General features: G+C 39.1%; 1 non-coding gene across 1 annotated transcript; it reads left to right on the top strand.

Annotated features, from left to right (window-relative positions):
- Window positions 1–1,510: 1,510 nt before the first annotated feature.
- On the top strand, window positions 1,511–1,617 carry LOC123388248. The gene has a single exon (XR_006602803.1). It is a non-coding gene; the product is annotated as a U6 spliceosomal RNA (small nuclear RNA).
- The last annotated feature ends 17,173 nt before the right edge of the window (window positions 1,618–18,790 follow it).

Below are 18,790 nucleotides of genomic sequence, written 5' to 3'. Positions count from 1 at the left end.
TTGCAATAAAAATTTCCATTCGTTAACAAGTTTTAATAATAAATACTTTAGGTTATCACTAAAGCATAATAAATAATGTGCCTGCATAATTTTAGCACCAATTTACAAAATCTACATGCAGCCAGCAGTAGACCCTTACTGAACAGGTGTGATGTTTTGTTCTCATTGCTGTTGTTTAATTAGGTCTCTTAAGTGTCTTTTAATCTTCAGCAGTCCCTTGCTGCTGTTGCTTGTTTCTCTTTTTCTGTGGCCTTGACTTTTTGAAGATTTGCAGTCGAGTGCCTTGTAGAATATTCTGCATGGTGTCCTTTTACTTGCTCCACACTCCCCTGAATTCCTGGAAATGAAAGATCGGGTCTAGAGAAGCCTGATTACATTCAGGCCACACGGTTTAGTAAGAATAATGGTTGATGTTATGTACTTAGTATTGCATCATATTAGGAAGCACGTATGTCAGGTTTTTCTACAATTCATGATGTTAAACTGGTCACGTGTTTAAAGTGGCAATTGCCAGGGGCACCTGGTTGGCTCAGTTGGTGGAGTGAGCGACTCTTGATCTCGGAGCTGTGAGTTTGAGTCCTGTATTGGGAGCAGAGATTACTCAAATTAATTAACCAATTAATTTTTAAAAAGCAGTCATTGCCAGATTTTTCCATGGCAAAAGTATATGTTTCCATTTGCAATTAAAAGTAATCTTGTAGATGATACCAGTTTCGTAATAACTGTTCGCTTAATGGTTGTAGCATCTATTACCAAATTCTTGCTTGAACCAATTATTTCATTAGAAGTTGCAAAATGGTGATTTCTAAATTCTCCAGTTCCTTTTACATCTATTAGCTGGCACTCTGCTGTAAAGAATCATTGTTTTCTCTCTTTCTCTCCTTTTGATTACCATGAGTTCATGGATTGTAGCACTTAAAACTAATATTATTTAGATTCAGTATTTCAGTATTTATTAATTTAATTAATTTAATAATTTACAATCAAGTATAGCATCATTTTGATGCTCAAGTTGTCCCAAATTTGGCCAATGTCCTTTAGACATACCCCATCATTATTTGAGCACTGCCTTGCTTTCTGGTACAATGAAATGTTCCAGGCTCACCTTGTACTTTCTCCACTCCAAACTGGGTTTCTTTTAGTGAAGAAGGCTATTTAGAAGCCAAGATCTGGACCTTAGGTATGCTCAGTGCACAAGGGTCTCTCAATGAACAGTCTTTTAAATTAGGGTATAATTCACATACCATAAAATTCACACTTAAAAGTAAATAATTCAAAATGCAAATCGAAACCACAATGAGGGATGCCTGGGTGACTCAGTCAGTTAAGCTTCTCCCTTTAGCTCAGGTAATGATTTCAGGGTCCTGGGATCGATCCCCCCGTCGGGCTCCCAGCTCAGTGGCGAGTCTGCTTCACCCTCAGCCTCTGTGATTGCTTTCGCTCTCTCTCAAATAAATAAGTAAAATCTTACAAAAAAAAAAAAAATCAAGGAAGCAAGCAAGAACAATGAGTGCTCTCTTCAGCAGCCTATATACTGAAATTGGAACAATACAGAGAAGGTTAGTATGACCTCTGGACCAGGATGACATACAAATTTGTGAAGTGTAAAAAAAAAATCCATAAGGAGATACCATTTCACAACCATTAAGATGGCTATCATAAGAAAAATAATTTAGGGGCCCCTGGGTGGCTCAGAGGGTTAGGTCTCTGCCTTCGGTTCAGGTCATTGTCCCAGGGTCCTGGAATCGAGTCCCACATCGGGCTCTGTGCTCAACGGGAGCCTGCTTCTTCCTCTCCCTCTGCCTGCCATTTCCTCTGTTTGTGCTCAATCTCTCTGTCAAATAAATAAATAAAATCTTTTAAAAAAAAGAAAAGAAAAATAATTTAAACAGAGAATAACAAATGTAGGTAAGGATGTGGAAAAACTAGAATCCTGTGCACTGCCGATGGGAATGTAAAATGGTATAGCCGCTATGGAAAACAGCATGGCAGTTCCTCAAAAACTCTAAATAAAATTTCCATATGACCAGCAATTCCATTCTTAGGTTATATACCCCAAAGCACAGAAAGCAGGGTCTCAAAAAAGGTATTTGAACACCCATGTTCAGAGCAGCATAATTAGCAATAGCCTAAGAAGAAACCTAAGCATTTGTCAATAAGTGAATGGATAAACATGTGAGATAAATACATATACTATAATATATATGGAGAGAGTATCTATATACTGTTATCTTCCTGGAAAAGGAAGGAACTTTTGCACATGCTCCAGCATAGATGAAACTTGAAGACATTATGCTCAGTGAAATAAAAGAGTCACAAAAAGATAAAAACAGTGTAAGTCCATTTCCATGAGGAGCCTAGAGAAGTCAAATTCAGAACTGGGAGAGGAGGAAATGGAGAGTTATTATTTAATGGGACATGGAGTTTTGGTTTTGCAAAATGAAAAGAGTTCTGAAAAACGGGTGGTAGTGATGGTTGGTCAACAGTGTAAATTGTACTTAACACCACTGAACCACACTCTCAAATATTCTTAAAATGATAAATTTTATGTTATATATATTTTACCACAAGTTTTAAAAATTCAATGATTTTTTTTTTTTTAGTGTGTTCAGAGTCATACAGCCATCACCACTTCTAATTCTGGAACATTCTTTTTTTTTTTTTTATAGATTTTATTTATATATTTGACAGCAAAAGACACAGTGAGAGAGGGAACACAAGCAGGGGGAGTGGTAGAGAGAAAAGCAGGCTTCCAGCAGAGCGGGGAGGCCGACATGGGACTCCATCCTAAGACCCTGGGATCATGATCCAAGCTGAAGACAGATGCCTAGTGACTGAGCTACCCAGGCGCCCTAATTCTGGAACATTCTTATCACTCCCATGAGAAACCTGGTGTTAGGAATTACTAGCAATTACTGCCAGCAATAATTTCCCAGTGATTTGGACCCCAAATCTACTTTCTATCTCTATACATGTGCGTTTTCTGGACATTTTATATGAATGGAATCAAAAGTATGTGAACTTTGTGTCTGTCAATTAGCATAATATTTTCAAAGTTCATTCATGTTGTAATATGCATGAATATTTCATTTCTTTTCATGGCCAAATAATATTCCATTGTACAGATATGTTGTATTTGTTTATTCATTGGTTAGTTGGTGGATATTTGGATTGTTCCCATTTTGGGCTTGTAAGAATAATGCTGACATGAACATTAATGTAAAGGTTTTTGTGTGAGCATATTTTTCTCGGATATATACCCAGGAGGGGATTTGCTGGGTTATATAGTCTCTCAATGCTTAACTTTTTTTTAAAGGTTTTAATTTTTATTTTTAAGTAATTGCTATACCCAAAGTGGAACTTGAACCTATAACTCTGAGATCAAGAGTCATGTGCTGTACTGACTGAACCAGCCAGGTCCCCTTTAATAAAAGAAAAATTTTAAAAATGGGGTTTTTTTTTTTTTTTGAGTAACATGCTTAACTTTTTGAGGAACTGTCAGGCTGTTTTCCCCAGCAGCTGCAGTATTTGACATTAGTAACAGTGTATGAGGGTTTCCAATAGTTTTTTTGAGTAGCTGTATTAAAGTAATTGTATAATTTTTCTAAAATAACGACCTATACATTGGCTTAAATCATACAGCTCTGTGCTTAGTTTTGCTTTGCAAATTTGTAATCAAATAAGCTAGACATGCCTCACATGAGGGCGAAAATGAGCTAATTTAATAATAAAATATATACTACCACCTCTGGTATCTCTAATCCAGAATATTCTTCCATTCCACCCTAACACCTATGGCCTCCTGACTACTTGCCGGACCCGGACAGCTAAGCAGGAGAATGAGTCTCGGACTTGGCCAGTCCTGCTGGAATGCCCTCAGCTTTCCGTCCACCCCTTTTCCGCAATGCAGAGCAGCCGCGAACTACATTTCCCAGAATGCCCCCACATGGAGGTTGGAGTTCGCAAGAAAGGAATTCGGGGGAAATTTGGAAGGTAGACGCGAAAGCGACTCTGTTATTCTCCAGAGGTGGTGACAGCCGGATGCCGAGCGGATCTGAGTCGCCCAGGATGCCCGATAGTTCCCCCGGAGCCCCCGCTTCAGGCTGAGACCGCCGGCGACCACCTGTGCCTTCGCAGCGGCTGCCCCAGCTCCGCTCCCTGCCTGCTCGTCCAACAACCGTGTAAGCCCCTTCTGCTGTGTTAGACCCCAGACCCCGAAGACGTAGAGTGGCTTGTGGTTTCCTGAGCAAACCCTGAATAATACATGTGTATATGGGGCAGAGGTACCATTTAACATTTAATGTATTTAAAATACAATGGGGGGGGGCACCTGAGTGGCTCAGTGGGTTAAAACCTCTGCCTTCAGCTCAGGTCATGATCCCAGGGTCCTGGGATCAAGCCCCATGTCGGGCTCTCTGCTCTGCAGGGGGCCTGCTTCTCTTCCTCTCTCTCTGCCTGCCTCTCTGCCTACTTGTGATCTCTCTCTCTGTCCAATAAAAATAAATAAAATCTTTAAAAAAAAAAAAAATACAATGGGGGGGGGGGCGGGAAATGTGATGTGTCTAGAGACTGTTTTTGCACCTATGGGAAATTTCTGTTTCGGAGACAAACCGGAGCCAGCCTTGCTAGTCTTAATTTTCATGAGCATTAAACAACGACAGAAGAAAAAAAAAAAAAAGACATTAAAAAAGTGTCGTTTAAAACTCATTGTAATCTCCATTTAATGGTAGAATAATAATCCATCAAACAGATATCCTACGATTTAATGAACTAGTCCCATAATGTTGCCATTTAGGCTATTGTTTAAAATTGTTTTGGCAATTATGAATAATCCGGAAAAGAGCGACTCTTATGATTACTTTCTTTAGACAGATTCCAAAAAGTAATTATTTCTGGTTCAAAGAATATAAACATATTAAAGATTATGAATACACTCTGCTAGATTGGTTTTCAGAAATGTAGCAATTTAGACTCCTACAAGTAGTGACCAAGAATTTGTCTTGCCTGTCGGGACAGCCTATGGCTGCCATCAAATACTAGAATGTACCAGTAATGTTTGCTAATTTGCTAGGTAAAATTTCAGGTTTAATTTTTATTCACTTGTTGATTAGCCAAGACTGTTCTCTCTCTTCGTTCCTTTCCTAGCTTCCGTCTGTCCCCCCCCCCACCCCCTCTCCCTTTCCCCTCTCTTCTTCTTCCTCTCCCTCCCTTCTCTTCTTCCCTCCCTTCTTCTCCCTTCTTTCCTCTCCCTTTTTTCGTTCCTTTTTTTCTCTTTCTCTCTCATTCTTTTCTTCTATTCTTTCCTCTTTTCTAGAATTCACATGCTTTGCCTATAAATCTGTCAAGAACCATGTTTTTATAAATTCTCCCAACTTCCTGTTGCATTTAGTTCTGTTTGCATATCATTTTATTATATATCTTAATAGTTTTAATGTAGCAAAAATCTGTTCCTTTAGAATTCCTAACATTGCTTTCAATATTAAATAGTTTATTTGTCATTTGGAAATAAGGTAAATACTACCCTCTATTTTCTGTTATTTATGGCTTGATTTAAAATTATGGCTTGATTTTATACATTACCTCTTTGACTTGCCTGAACTTTTTTGGGGGGAGGGGGGAGCATATATTAAGAAAAGCAGATCTAAGTTAATATTTCCCTGAAGAAACTAGTTGCTTGAGCACCCTTGGGACAAATCCTACCTTTATGTAATCATATTTTTAGATTCTAAATGTGGCTCTTTTAAAGAATTAAGACATTCATGTTGAAGAAAGTTCAAACACCTCAGAAATACATAATGTGGAAAATGAAAGCATCCCACCCCTTAAAGTTAACCACTGCCGACTTAGTGAATTTTTTAAAATGTAGCTTTCTTATTTTATTTATTTTTCAAAGATTTATTTATCATTTGAGAGAGAGAGAGATAGCATGTATGTGCTTGCATGTCCAAGCATGGCAGAGAGGGGCAGAGGGAGAGGGAGAGAATCTCAAGCAGACTCCTCATTGAGAGCTAAGCCTGGAGCCCCACACTGGGCTGGATCCTAGGACCCTGAGATCATGACTTGAGCTGGAATCAAGAGTCCCCCACTTAACCGACTGAGCCACCCAGGCACCCATAAAATTTAGATTTTTAAATTGAGGTATAGTGTACAAAAGAAATATGCATAGATTTTAAATGTACAGTTTGATGAGTTTTGACAAATATATATGCCCATATAACCATCAACCAATCTAACTACAAAACATTTCTGCTCCCAGAAAGTTCTCTCTTGCCCCTTGCCATTCAAACCCCATTTCAAACTATTCCCAAAGCAACAACTGTTCCAATTTCAATCTCTTTGGTCTTGTTTTGACTGTTCTTACACTTCATATAAATGGAATCATAAGTATAAACTCATTTATGTCTGGCTTCTTTCACTCAACATAATTCTTTTGAGAGTCATCAGTGTTATTTTGTGTATTAGCACTTCTGTTTATTGCTGAATAGTTTTCCAATGCATGAATGAATCACAGTTTATTTACCCATTAAAACTTACTGATGGACATAAGAGTTCTTTCCAGTTTGAGACTATGTCAAATAAATCTGCTAAGAACATTCTAGTATAAGACTTTCTGTCAGCATTTCCAGAGTGGAATTACTGGGGCATAGGGTAGGTGTAACTTTAATTTTATGAGAAAGGGACATATGGTTTTTTAAAGTGGTTGTACCATTTAACCATCCACTGGTAGTGTGGAACAGCTGCTTCCCATTCTCACCAAAACTTTATATTATCTTTTGTGTGTAATCATATTTTTAATATATTTTGTTAAAATTATAGCGCAGTCACACACGTTGCAAGTGAATACAAAGAACATTCTCCTTCACCATTTTAGAATAAGTTGCCAACCTGATGCTCCGTCCCCCTCTAATTCTGGAGTGTGTATTTTATACAATCAAGGACCTTGTACATGATGATCAAAATTAGGAAGTTAATCTTGGTACACAACAAATACTTAATCCTCAGACACTCTTCACTATTCAATTTAACAATTTGTCCTAAAAATGTCCTTTCTAGTAAAAGGATCCTGTTCAAGGAGTTTATGTTGCATTTAATTGTCAAGTTTCTTTAGTCTCCATGAAACTGGAACTTTCCTCAGGTTGCCCTTTTTATTTTAATTTTCAAAATCTAATTAATTAGTTAATCTTTCTTGAGAGAGAAAGTGTGAACAGGAAGGGACAGAGGGAGAAGGACAGAGAGAATTGTAAGCAAGCTCCATGCTGAGTGCAGAGCCCCATGTGGGGCTCGATCTCATGACCCTAAGATCATGACCTGAGTCAAAACCAAGAGCTAGAAGCTTAACAGGCTAAGCCAGCCAGGTTCCCCAACATGTTGCCTTTTTTAAAGTTTCCAAGCCAATTATATTGTAGAATAGCCTCAAAATTTGGGGCCAATTGATGTTTCTTCATAATTGTATCCATGTGACACATCTTTGGCAAGATTATCATAGCAGGTACGTGACTTTAATTTGTCCCCTTGCTGATCATATTCATTTCGATCGATTTGAATAAAGTGATATCTGCCTGGTTTCTCCAATATAAAGTTACTCTTTTCTCTTTGTAATTCATATTTTTGTAGGGAAGTACTCTGATATTAGGTAACTATTTAATTGCTTCCCAAACATTAATTTATATCTGCATGGACTTGTGGTTTCCTATAGTCTTCAGTGGACAATAATCTTATACTATCATTTATTTTGATACTTAAATTGTACCATATTCGCCCCTATAAGCTGGCTTCTCGGTCCTTTTGAAATGTCCCCGTAATTCTTGGAACAATTCTCTGCTTTCTGGCACAAGAACATTCACTGTTGCCTTGAACTGAGAAAGAGCCATTCTCCAAGGAGACTTCGTTTCTCTTAGTGGAGGATGGCATTTAGAAACCAATATTTAGGCCCTAGGTGTGGTCATTGTTACTAGCATAACACTGCTCCTAGTGCCTATCTCAGGAGAAAACTAGGGAATATGTGGATGGATACACACAAACACACACACACACGTGCACTTGTGTGTGCATGCACACACCCCAAATGCACACAGTTATATCTATGTTTATTTCTTTCCTTTTTTTTGAGAGAAAGTGCGCACACACAGAGAGGTAGGGTGGGGGGAGGGGCAGAGGAAGAGGAGAGAGAGAGAATCTTAAGCAGGCTTCACAATCCTGAGATCATGACTTGAGCCAAAATCTAGAGTCAGACTCTTAACCAGCTGAGCCACCCAGGCATCCCTATTTATGTTCATTTCTATACCTCTTTACATTTATTGAAAACCATAAGTCTATACCCATACTTCCAATTCCAGCCCAACTCATATGATTCACATTAGTTTTCCCACTTTCCATATTTGTAACTCTTTTCTCTGACGTGTGTTATCATTATTATATTTATTTGATCAGTACACTGAATGTATCCTATCTCCCATGTCCACTGCTATCTCCTCCCCAATGTGGTCACCCTCCTCACTATACTTACTCTCTGATACTCCACTCCAGATTACTCTTCTACCAGGACATCCTCCTCTCCTTGCTCTGGTTCTGAGATCCTGCTTTGGGCCTCCTGTTCAAGCAGATGACTTCCTTAGACCACTTGGGCTCTGACTCTCTGGGTCACTCTCACAGGGACACCTTCTCACTCATCTCAGGCTCTAGCTCCCCATGTTGGGCTATCTCCCATTGGACTCTCTGCTCTATTCTGTTCTGACATCTAACACTGGGCTTCCCTCTGTGAAAGCACCTGTCTTACCTTGCTCACCTTACCAATATGCCATATTGGACTGTCCCTAAACATGCTTGCTCCCCTCATTCTGTTAGAGTTCTGATACACTGTTCTAATCCATTGTGGCTGCCCCTTCCCCCAGGTCTCCATCATGTGGCACCTACTTGGCTCTACTCCACATAATGACTTTAGGACTGAATCATTTGGGAAGCAAAGGGAAGGAGGAAGGTGTATGGACCTAATGTCATTCCTTTAAATTTTAGTTATTCTAAAGGGTGTGACATAGTGTCTCATTATGTTTTTAGAGTGTGTATCCTCGATGAATAATGATGTAGATCTTCTTTTATGTATTTATTGGCCATTTGTACATCTTTTCTAAGTGTCTAGTTGAGGTTTTTTTTTCCCTCTGCCTTACTGATTTGTAAAAATTCTTCATACATTCTGGATTCAAGTCCTTTTTAAATGTATATGTTGAGAATGTATTTAACCACTTTGTGGCTTGCCTTTTTATTATATTAATGGTGAAATTTTTACTTTTTATGAAGACCAACTTATGAGTTTTAATTTTTTGGCTAGTGTTTTTGTGTTCCATCTGAAATATCTGCCTACTCCAAATTCATGAAGATCTTCTGTGTTTTCTTTTAAAAAGCTTTAAAGTTCAGACTTTATGGTGAGGTCTCTGATCCATCTCAAATTAATTTTTGTTTATGCTGTGAGACCAAGGCCAATGTTATTTTTTTCTATGCAGCTATCCAGTTGTGCCAATAACTTTTGTTAAAAGATTTTCATTTTCTGATGAGTGACCTTGGATCTCTTGTCAAAAATCAATTACTGTATACATGTGGATTTATTTCTGTATTCTCTGTACTGTTACCTCTATATGTAGTCTACTAATACACCAGTACCCCATCATATTTGATTATTGTACCATTGAAATCAGGTAGTGTAAGTCCTCCACTTCTTTTTTTTTTAAAGAGTTTATTTAATTATTTGACAGAGGGAGAGAGAGCGCGTGTGAGAGCACACAAGCAGATGGAGTGGCATGTAGAGGGAGATGGAGAAGCAAGTTCCCACTGAGCAGAGAACCCAACATAGAGCTTGATCCCAAGACCCTGGAATCATGACCTGAACTGAATGCAAATGCTTAACCAACCAAACCACCCAGGCATCCCAAAAGTTTTCCACTTTTTGTTCGTCTTTTCGAGATGGTGTCTGCTAGACCCTTGGGTTTCCATACAAATTTTATAATCAGCTTGATTAGCTATAAAAAATGCTGCCTGGGAATTTGATTAGTATGATATTAAATCTATAGGTCAAACTGGGGAAAGTCACCATCTTAATATTGGGTTTTTATGAAACGAACATTGTATATTTCCACTTATTTAGGTCTTTCCTAAATTTTTTCACAATGTTTATCATTTGCAGTATACAGGCATACCACAGATACTATGGGTTTCATTCCAGACCACAACAATAAAATGAATAAAACAATAATCAAATGAAGTTTTTGGTTTCCCAGTGCATAGAAAAGTTACACTTACACAATAGTCTGTGAAATGTGCAACAACATTATGTCTAAAAAACAGTGTACATACCTTTTTTTTTTTTAAGATTTTATTTATTTATTTGACACAGAGAGAGAGACACAGCGAGAGAGGGAACACAAGCAGGGAGAGCGGGAGAGGGAAAAGCAGGCTTCCCATGGAGTAGGGAGCCCGATATGGGGCTTGATCCCAGGACCCTGGGATCATGACCTGAGCCAAAGGCAGATACTTAACAGCTGAGTCACCCAGGCACCCCCAGTGTACATACCTAATTAAGTAAAAAAAAAAAATTTATTGCTAAAAAATGCTAACCATCATCTGAGCTTTTAGCGAGTCATCATCTTTTTGCTGGTGGAGGGTCTTGTCTGCTGCTGATGACTGCTGACAGATCTGGGTGGTGATTGCTGAAGCTTGGGGTGGCTGTGGCAGTATCTTAGAATAAGACAACAATGAAGTTTGCTGCATGGATGGACTCTTCCTTGCATGTACTATTTCTCTGTTGCATGCAATGCTGCTTGATAGCAGTTCCCCGCAGTCCTTCAAAAGTGGAATCAGTCACCCTCTTTGCTCATCCATAGGAAGCCACTCCTCATCTGTTCAGGTTTTATCATGAGACTGTAGCAGTTCGGTCCCATCTTCAGGCTCCATTTCTAATTCCAGTTCCCTGCTGTTTTCACCACCTCTGCAGTTAACTTCCTCCACTCCAGTCTTGAACCCTTCAAAGTCATCCACATGGACTGGAATCTGCTTCTTCTAAACTCCTGTTAACGTCAGCATTCCATGGTCCTCAATCCCAGGATGTGACCTTTCTGGGGTCTCCTTTCATGCCTCCAGATCTGTGAATGTTTATACATTGTCTATTAGGCTGGGCCTAACCTCTCATGTCTTTCATGACTGTGCTACCTCTGAAATCTGTTCAGCTCTCAGCCTCCCAGAAGCTTCGCTGTGGGATCTTCTGGAGTCTTGCCCTACTCATACACATCTTAACAGTGGGCCAAGTACCCAAGGGAATTTTTCATGCAATTTTACAGGGTTCCTTCTCTGTAGCTGCCTTCTCTTAAGGCACCTTGCCCTCCAAACCCAGCTGTGTTAGCAGGTACCTGCTCTGAGCTCTGTTTCCTCTGTTTCCCAGAGACATTGCTGCCCTCTGCTTGGGCGCCATAGCCCTGTGATGAATGCTTCCCTTTTCTGAAGGGTAATAAGCCTGCCTTGGTTTCTGTTCAATGCCTGCGATTGTTGTGTGTTGAAATGCCTGTATTTGTCTAGTTTTATTGTTGTTTACAGTAGGAAGATAGGTCCAATGTCAGGCACTCAATTTTAACTATAACTGGAAGTCAAGAGTTTCATCTTTTAAAAGGAATTAATTTAAAGAACCATTATGTTTTTCTCCTCTCTAGCTGTAGCAAGGGTAAACTTAAAGAGCCACTTACCAAATACTCTTGGTCAAATTCAAATCCTAAATGGAAAGCCCTATATTTTTGTAGGGCTCCGTCCTTTCTTTTCACACCTTCCATAAAACAGTGACGAGCTTAATAAAATATATTCATTCCAATCTTTGCTAAATTTCCTAGTCATATAATTGTAGAAACCTAAAACATTTACATATTTATTTTTATAGACCATTAGAGGCAAAAGTTAGATTTCTTTGGCCAAAGATAAAACATGGAAGTACAAGTGCTCAGACATCCTTCAGTCATTAAAGGAGAGTGGAAAAGATGAGTTTGTCATCTCATTCCTTCTTTTTTTAAAATTTCTTTTTATTTTATTTTATTTTATTTTTTAAAAAGATTTTATTTATTTATTTGACAGAGAGAGAGAGCACACATAGGCAGAGAAGCAGGCAAAGAGAGGAGGAAGCAGGCTCCCCGCTGAGCAGAGAGCCTGACATGGGGAGCCTGCTTCCTTTCCTCTCTCTGCCTGCCTCTCTGCCTATGTGTGCTCTCTCTCTGTCAAATAAATAAAATCTTAAAAAAAAAATTATTTATTTATTTTAGAGACAGAGAGAGAGAACATGAGCTGGGGGAGGTCGGAAGGAGAGGGAGAGAGAGATCTCAAGCAGACACCCCACTGAACGTGGGAGTTGGGACTTGATCCCGTGACCCTGAGATCATGACCTGAGCTGAAATCATGAGTCTCACACTTAGCTGACTAAGCCATCCAGGCAACCCTCGTTCCTTCTTTTAAAAATCTAAAACAAATAGGGGTGCTCAAATAAGGGGGGTTTCATCAGGGAGTCAGCTTGAAGATTCCCTCCCTCTGTCCTGCCCTCCCAGCTTACACTTATGCACACATGTTCTCTCTCTCTCTCTCTCTCAAATAAATAAATAAATCTTTTTTGTAATCTGAAAAATAAAAACAAAAAAACCTAAAAATTTTTCCAGTTGTATTGAGATATAATTAACATAGAACATTGTATTAGTTTTAGTAACATGATGACTTGATATATGTACATATTGACACATGACTACCACAGTAAGTTTAGTTAGCATCTGTCACCACAGATAGTTATAATGTGTGTGTGTGTGTGTGTGTGTGTGATGAGAAATTTCAAGATTGACTCTTTTAGCAACTTTTAAATATAGAGTACAGTAGTAACTATAGTCACCATGGTGTATATTAAATCCCCAGAACTTATTTATCTTATAACTGGAAGTTTGTACCATATGACCTTCACACATTTTGTCCAGACTCTACTCGCCCACCTCTGACAACCTTGGTACCTATGAGTTTGATTTTTTAAGATTCCACATATGAGCGAGATCATATTGTATTTCTTTTTCTGTCTGACTTATTTCACTTAGCATAAGTTAGCGTATCCTCAAGTTCTGTCCATGTTGTTGCAAATGGAAGAATTTCCTACTTTTTTAATGATTGAGTCAGGGATAGATGAACAGATAGCTCGATCTCACATTTTTCTCTATCCATTTATCCACTGACATATACTTAGGTTCTTTCCATGCCTTGGCTCTCATAAATAATGCTGCAATGAACATGGGGGTACAGGTATCTTTTCTAGGTAGTGATTCCATTTCATTCAGACATACTCCAGAAGTGGAAAGGCTCCTTTTTAAACTTTCTGAGGAAACTCCGTATTGTTTTTCATAGTGGCTGCAGCAATTTATATTTCCAACAGTGCAAGGGTTCCCTTTCCTCCAGATCCTCACCAACACTTGTTATCTCTTGTCTTTATGAGGTGGCCATTCTAACAGGTGTGGGGTGATATTTTCTTGTTGTTTTGATTTGTATTTCCATAACAATTAGTGATATTGAGTATAATTTCATGTACCCATTGGCCTTTTGTATGTCCTCTTTGGAAAATGTCTATTCAGATCCCCTATTTTGTTTTGTTTTAAAGATTTTATTTTTAAGCAATCTCTGCACCCAACATGGGGCTTGAACCTCCAACCCTGAGATCAAGAGTCACATGTTCCACCAACTAAGCCAGCGAGGCATCCCACTCTGCGCATTTTTCCCTTGGGTTGATATTGAGTTGAATGTGTTCTTTATATATTTTGGATATTATCCCTTTCTTAGATATATGATTTACAAATATTTTCTCCCATTTTGTAGGCACCTTTCATTTTGATGATGGTTTCCTCTGCTACACAGAAGCTTTTTAGTTTGATGTAGTCCTACTTGTTTATTTTTGCTATCGTTGGCTTTGCTTTTAGTGTCAAATCCAAAAAATCATCGCCAAGACCAATGTCAAAGAGTTTATGCACTGTGTTTTCTTCTAGGATTTTTATGCGTTCAGGTCTTAGAGCTTTATCATCTCGTTCCTTCTTCCTTTTTTTTGATGAATGCAAAACCCAAAGGAACGAAAGTTGTGTACCCTCTCTAAAACTGGCATAGACACGAAATTAGAGTTAGTGAGCTCCGTAATTCCCATCTTTCTTACAAATTGCCTGTAAGACAATTCAATCCTGGGTAGGAACCTAAAATAAAAGACAAGACAATTCCGGGGTAGAAGTCTAAAATAAAATTTTTATAGTAGGAAAGCTTCTGTGTTATGGTCATAGAAACAAGGATTTATTTTTGTTTCTCCCATGTTGGAAAGAACAAAGAAGATACTTAGCAATCCCTTTTTCCCCTATACCCTATTGCTATTTACTTGACACTGAAAATTAAAGTTATTTAAATGTGTCAAAGGGACTTTTTAAAAATAGGGTGCCCACTATGTTCAAACATTTAATTAGTCATTAAATGTATATTGAATATTCAATGTTCAAATAAGGCAGTGGCAACAAAAACATATTAAACATTATTCTTATCTTCAAGGATTTATTGTGGGAGGGGTAAAAAAAACAGCACCTGGAAACATTGGCCCCCGTTGCCCTGTATAGTGTTATGGAAGTTCAAGGAGAGAAAAGATCTTGTTTGTTTGGGTGGATCATAAAATGTTTCATGAATGCACTGGCATCAAATCTGGTCTTAAATTTTGGGTAGAATTTTGACTGGAGGGGAAAAAAAGAACATGCAAGCTGGGTGAAACATATTGTCAAAGATAGAAAAGAAAGGAAGAGCAGAAGGTCCAAATTTCTGAAAATTAGAGATAGCAATGGGAAGGTAGTATAGTATGGTGTGTGCTTGCTGGGAGTTTACCTCCCAGGCTGGGAGGTGTAGGCCACCAGGAACTGGGAGGCTGTTACTGGTCATAGGAGCACTATGACTGGAGCTCGGAAACATTCATCTGTCCACAAGAAGATATCAGGACATCTAGGCAAGTGCTGGTTCACAGAAGAGTTTCCAACTACTTGAGTAGAAAGTCTTGGAAACCGTAGTGAATTTGCATAAAATTAAATATATGTAATGTAAATGACACCCCTATATTCTGAATATGAGTCCTCTCTACATTACCATTTTTAAAAGGATTTTATTTATTTATTTGAGAGGGAGAGTGAGCGAGCATGAGCAGGGAGAGGGCCAGAGGGAGGAGGACAAGCAGACTCCCTGGGTGGGGAGCCCGACCCTGAGATCATGACCTGAGCCACTCAGGCGCCCCTACATTACCATTTTTAAAATAGTCTATGAGTAAATAAATAAATGACAAGTACCCATGTTCATTGCATCATTATTTACATTAGCCAAGGCACGGAAACAACTTAAGTGGCCATCAACAGTGAATGGATAAAGAAAATGTGTTATCTATAGATAGATAGATTGATTGATTGATTGATTATCTGGCAAAAGTAAAAGCTGGTGATCCTCTGTTGTCCTTAAAAATTTTTTTTTTGAAATGTTATCAGTGAAAAAACCAGAAGCCTGAGAACTACTGTCCCTTTGGGTCAATGTGGATATGAGGGAGTTTGGAGCACTCTTAAAGCAGAGAAAGGGCTGAAAGGAGCAGCAATATTTGGGAAATAAAACTTAGAAGACGAGGCAACTGTTTGGCTATGTGAGTCAACAGAGGACAATTCCAAGGGTGCCACTGATAAAAACGGGAGAGCGAGGAGCACAACAGTATTTTGTGGAGGCAGAACAGGCAGAGGCTGACAGGGAAGATTAGTTTGGGGAATGTGTGGATGTTTCTGAGGAAAGCTGTTTGGAACGGTCCCATGGGCAATGGAAATGTCAGTCTGGAGCTCGGGAGGGAGTCTCCTTTATTGATGAGATGATAGATGTTTATTTTACACTTACTAGGAACCAAGCCCTAAATGTGGGGGAAAGAGAAATATTTGCTTGTCATTTATATAGACTCTCTGAAAAGTATCTTTTCTTCATTAAAGTCCTTGTTACTTAAACATTATTCCTTTATGTTTATGATGCTTCTGAGAACCTCTAATTCAAGGATATACCGCAAATAGAATAATAAATATTATGAATTTATAATTCACCTATCTACAAAATCCTAAATGGATAGAAAACTAAGACTGAAAACCAACTTTATTGGTGTATTGAGTTGTCATAGGCTGAGGTAATAAATAGATCAAAAAGGTAATGGGGCAGCGCCATGGAAGTTTCCATCTTGGTCACAGTTTTATCTCTAGATTAGCAAGTGAATAGCCTGGTAGCCAGGTTCTCCTTAGAGACCCATGCTGAGACAGGTTCCACCTCCCGAGAGCAGCATGTGGCTTCTAAGATCCTCTGTCGCCCTCAGCTCAGTGGGCCAATGCATTGAAGATTTAAGGCCTCAGAGGGGCAAAGGTCACTTCTAGGAACCTCAAACTCAGTCATATGGCCAGATCTAACTACAAGGGCAGCTGGAAAGCACAGTCCAGCTTTGTGTCCAGGAAGAAGAGGAAATAGATTTTGTTCAATAATTAGTAGTCTGCTATGATTTGCATTAAATCCTTTGAGTAAAAGTTAAATAACTAAAACAGGGGTGCCTGGGTGGCTCAGTCAGTTAAGCATCTGCCTTCAGCTCAGGTCATGATCCTGGGGTCCTGGGATTGAGCCCCATGTGGAGCTCCCTCCTCAGCAGGGAGTCTGTGTCTCCCTCTGTCCCCCTCCCTGCTCGTGCTCTCTCTCTTTTTCTCTCTAAAATAAATAAATGAAAATATAAATAAATAAATAAATAACAACAACAACAACAAAAAAACAGTTGGTCATGGAAAGCCTGCCTGTTGTGTGTGAATGAACAGAATACTTAGCACTGCATCTCTGGAGAGAAGGGATTACCATTCTTAGGGAACTTCTATTCATGTAACAGTTAAGCTATGCTTTAGTAGTTATAAAAATCAAACATGAAAACAATCGAATCCCTGTAACGTTGTTCAGAGTCCTCGCGAGGCTATCATTTGCTTTTTCTAGCTGAAAAGCAATCTGAGCTAAGTGACCTGAAATGATGGCGGGGGAGGCAAGAGGCAAGAGGACAGTACCCCAGGATTAATATGTTTTCTATAAGCAGATCCTTTACGACCTTCCTCTGTTCCCAGGAATATGGGCCTCTTTGATGTGTTTGTGGTTTTGACATTTCTTTCAGCATCAGCACTTTTTCTCCAAAATTGTCCTTAAAGTGACTGCATCCTTTTATGATCCCTTACTTAGCCTGTGACCACTTGCCTACTCCCAATAAATTTTTACAACAAATCTCATCCACTTCAGCTTCGTCCTGCACTTGAGCCTGAACGTGTGCTCAGAGTGGCAGATGGAAACCCATCAGCAGTAATAAATACATCACTACTCAAGATCTTTTATTGCTTGATAGCCAGAGATCTGGATTTTATTCATGAAATTTAAGATTATTTGATAATAGATTGTTCCTCTCTTTAGCGTATTCCTTGGGACTAATTGCTTGTGACTTAAAATCAAATCTCTCTACTGGAGATCCTTCTTCTCGAAGTCTTAAAGCTATGATCAGTTCTGTTTTGTTAAGTATTTCATTGACACGAACAATAACATATTGTTTAGTATGGCCTAGGATTTGGAGAGGGAAGCATTTGAAAGGAAATTAAGGATTTCAGATATTAGCTCTGTTTTAGGTTGATCCTAGGTAGATGATGCGGTCTTGTCTGATTGGGCTGCTAGGACAAAATACCAGATTGGGTGGTTTAAAAACAAAACAAAACATTTATTTTTCAGAGTTCTGGAGCTAAAAGTTGGAGGTCAGGTGCTCCCCTCTTCTGAGCTGGATAGTTTTGCTCTATCCTCACATGGTAGAAGAACGAGGGAGCTCTGTGGGTCCTCTTTAATAAAGTCACAAATCTCCATCGTGAAGGTCCAGCCTTGTGACCTAGTCATCTCTATTAGGAGGCCCCCTCCTCATAATACCATCACCTTGGGGGTTAAGAGTTCAACATGTGAATTTGGGGTGGGGGTGGGGAGTGTGTGGAGGAGGGTGGAGAGGTGGGCGGGAAGAGTTGCAAACATTCAGACAGTAGGGAGTCTTTTCCTGGTAAGTAGTAGAGAGCCAGAGTGAGGTTAAGACAATTTGAAGCATTAGGAAACCTTCACAGTATTGTTCAATCAGAACATTTCAGTGGATTTTACTTTTGGTCCCGGCACATCAGAATACTCTTTGGGCAGAGTCCTGAAATAGATAGGAGGCAGGGTCACACATCCCATTGTAGAAACTAAAGAGGGTAGATAATCTTTTCCCCTGACAGCTGGGACATCTGCAAATGTTCCTGCCAAGGGCTTTGAACCTTGAAGGAGTTACACAAAAATGGAAGCCCCTGAGAGATCACTTGCAGCAATGGAGGGGTGCAGTGCACAGTTTAGAGATGACTTCTGAGGGGAAGGGGGTCCTCTGGGGACTGCAAAAGAACACTGCCCAGCTTCCCCTGTTTCCGGCTCTTTTCCAGTACCTTATTCTTCTTAGGTTCTGTGATAGCCTTATATGAAATTGCTTTCTGCTTGCACTGGTCAGGGAAGATTTCTGTTGTCTGCAACCAAGAATTCCAGCTAGCACAAACATGCCCCAAATATGCTATACTTATATTTCCATTAAAGATAACTTTATCTTATTGCAAAGATAAGCAGCTGAAAAACTTAGAAAATATAAACAAAAAACCACTGTAACCCTATCACCCACAGAGCAACTTTGTAAAAATTTTTT

The sequence above is a fragment of the Mustela putorius genome, unplaced genomic scaffold, assembly GCF_011764305.1.
Source record: "Mustela putorius furo isolate JIRA1106 unplaced genomic scaffold, ASM1176430v1.1 tig00003896_pilon_pilon_pilon, whole genome shotgun sequence".
NCBI lineage: Eukaryota > Metazoa > Chordata > Mammalia > Carnivora > Mustelidae > Mustela > Mustela putorius.
Note: the sequence above shows the minus strand (reverse complement) of the source record. Positions and strands in the feature narration are given on the sequence as shown.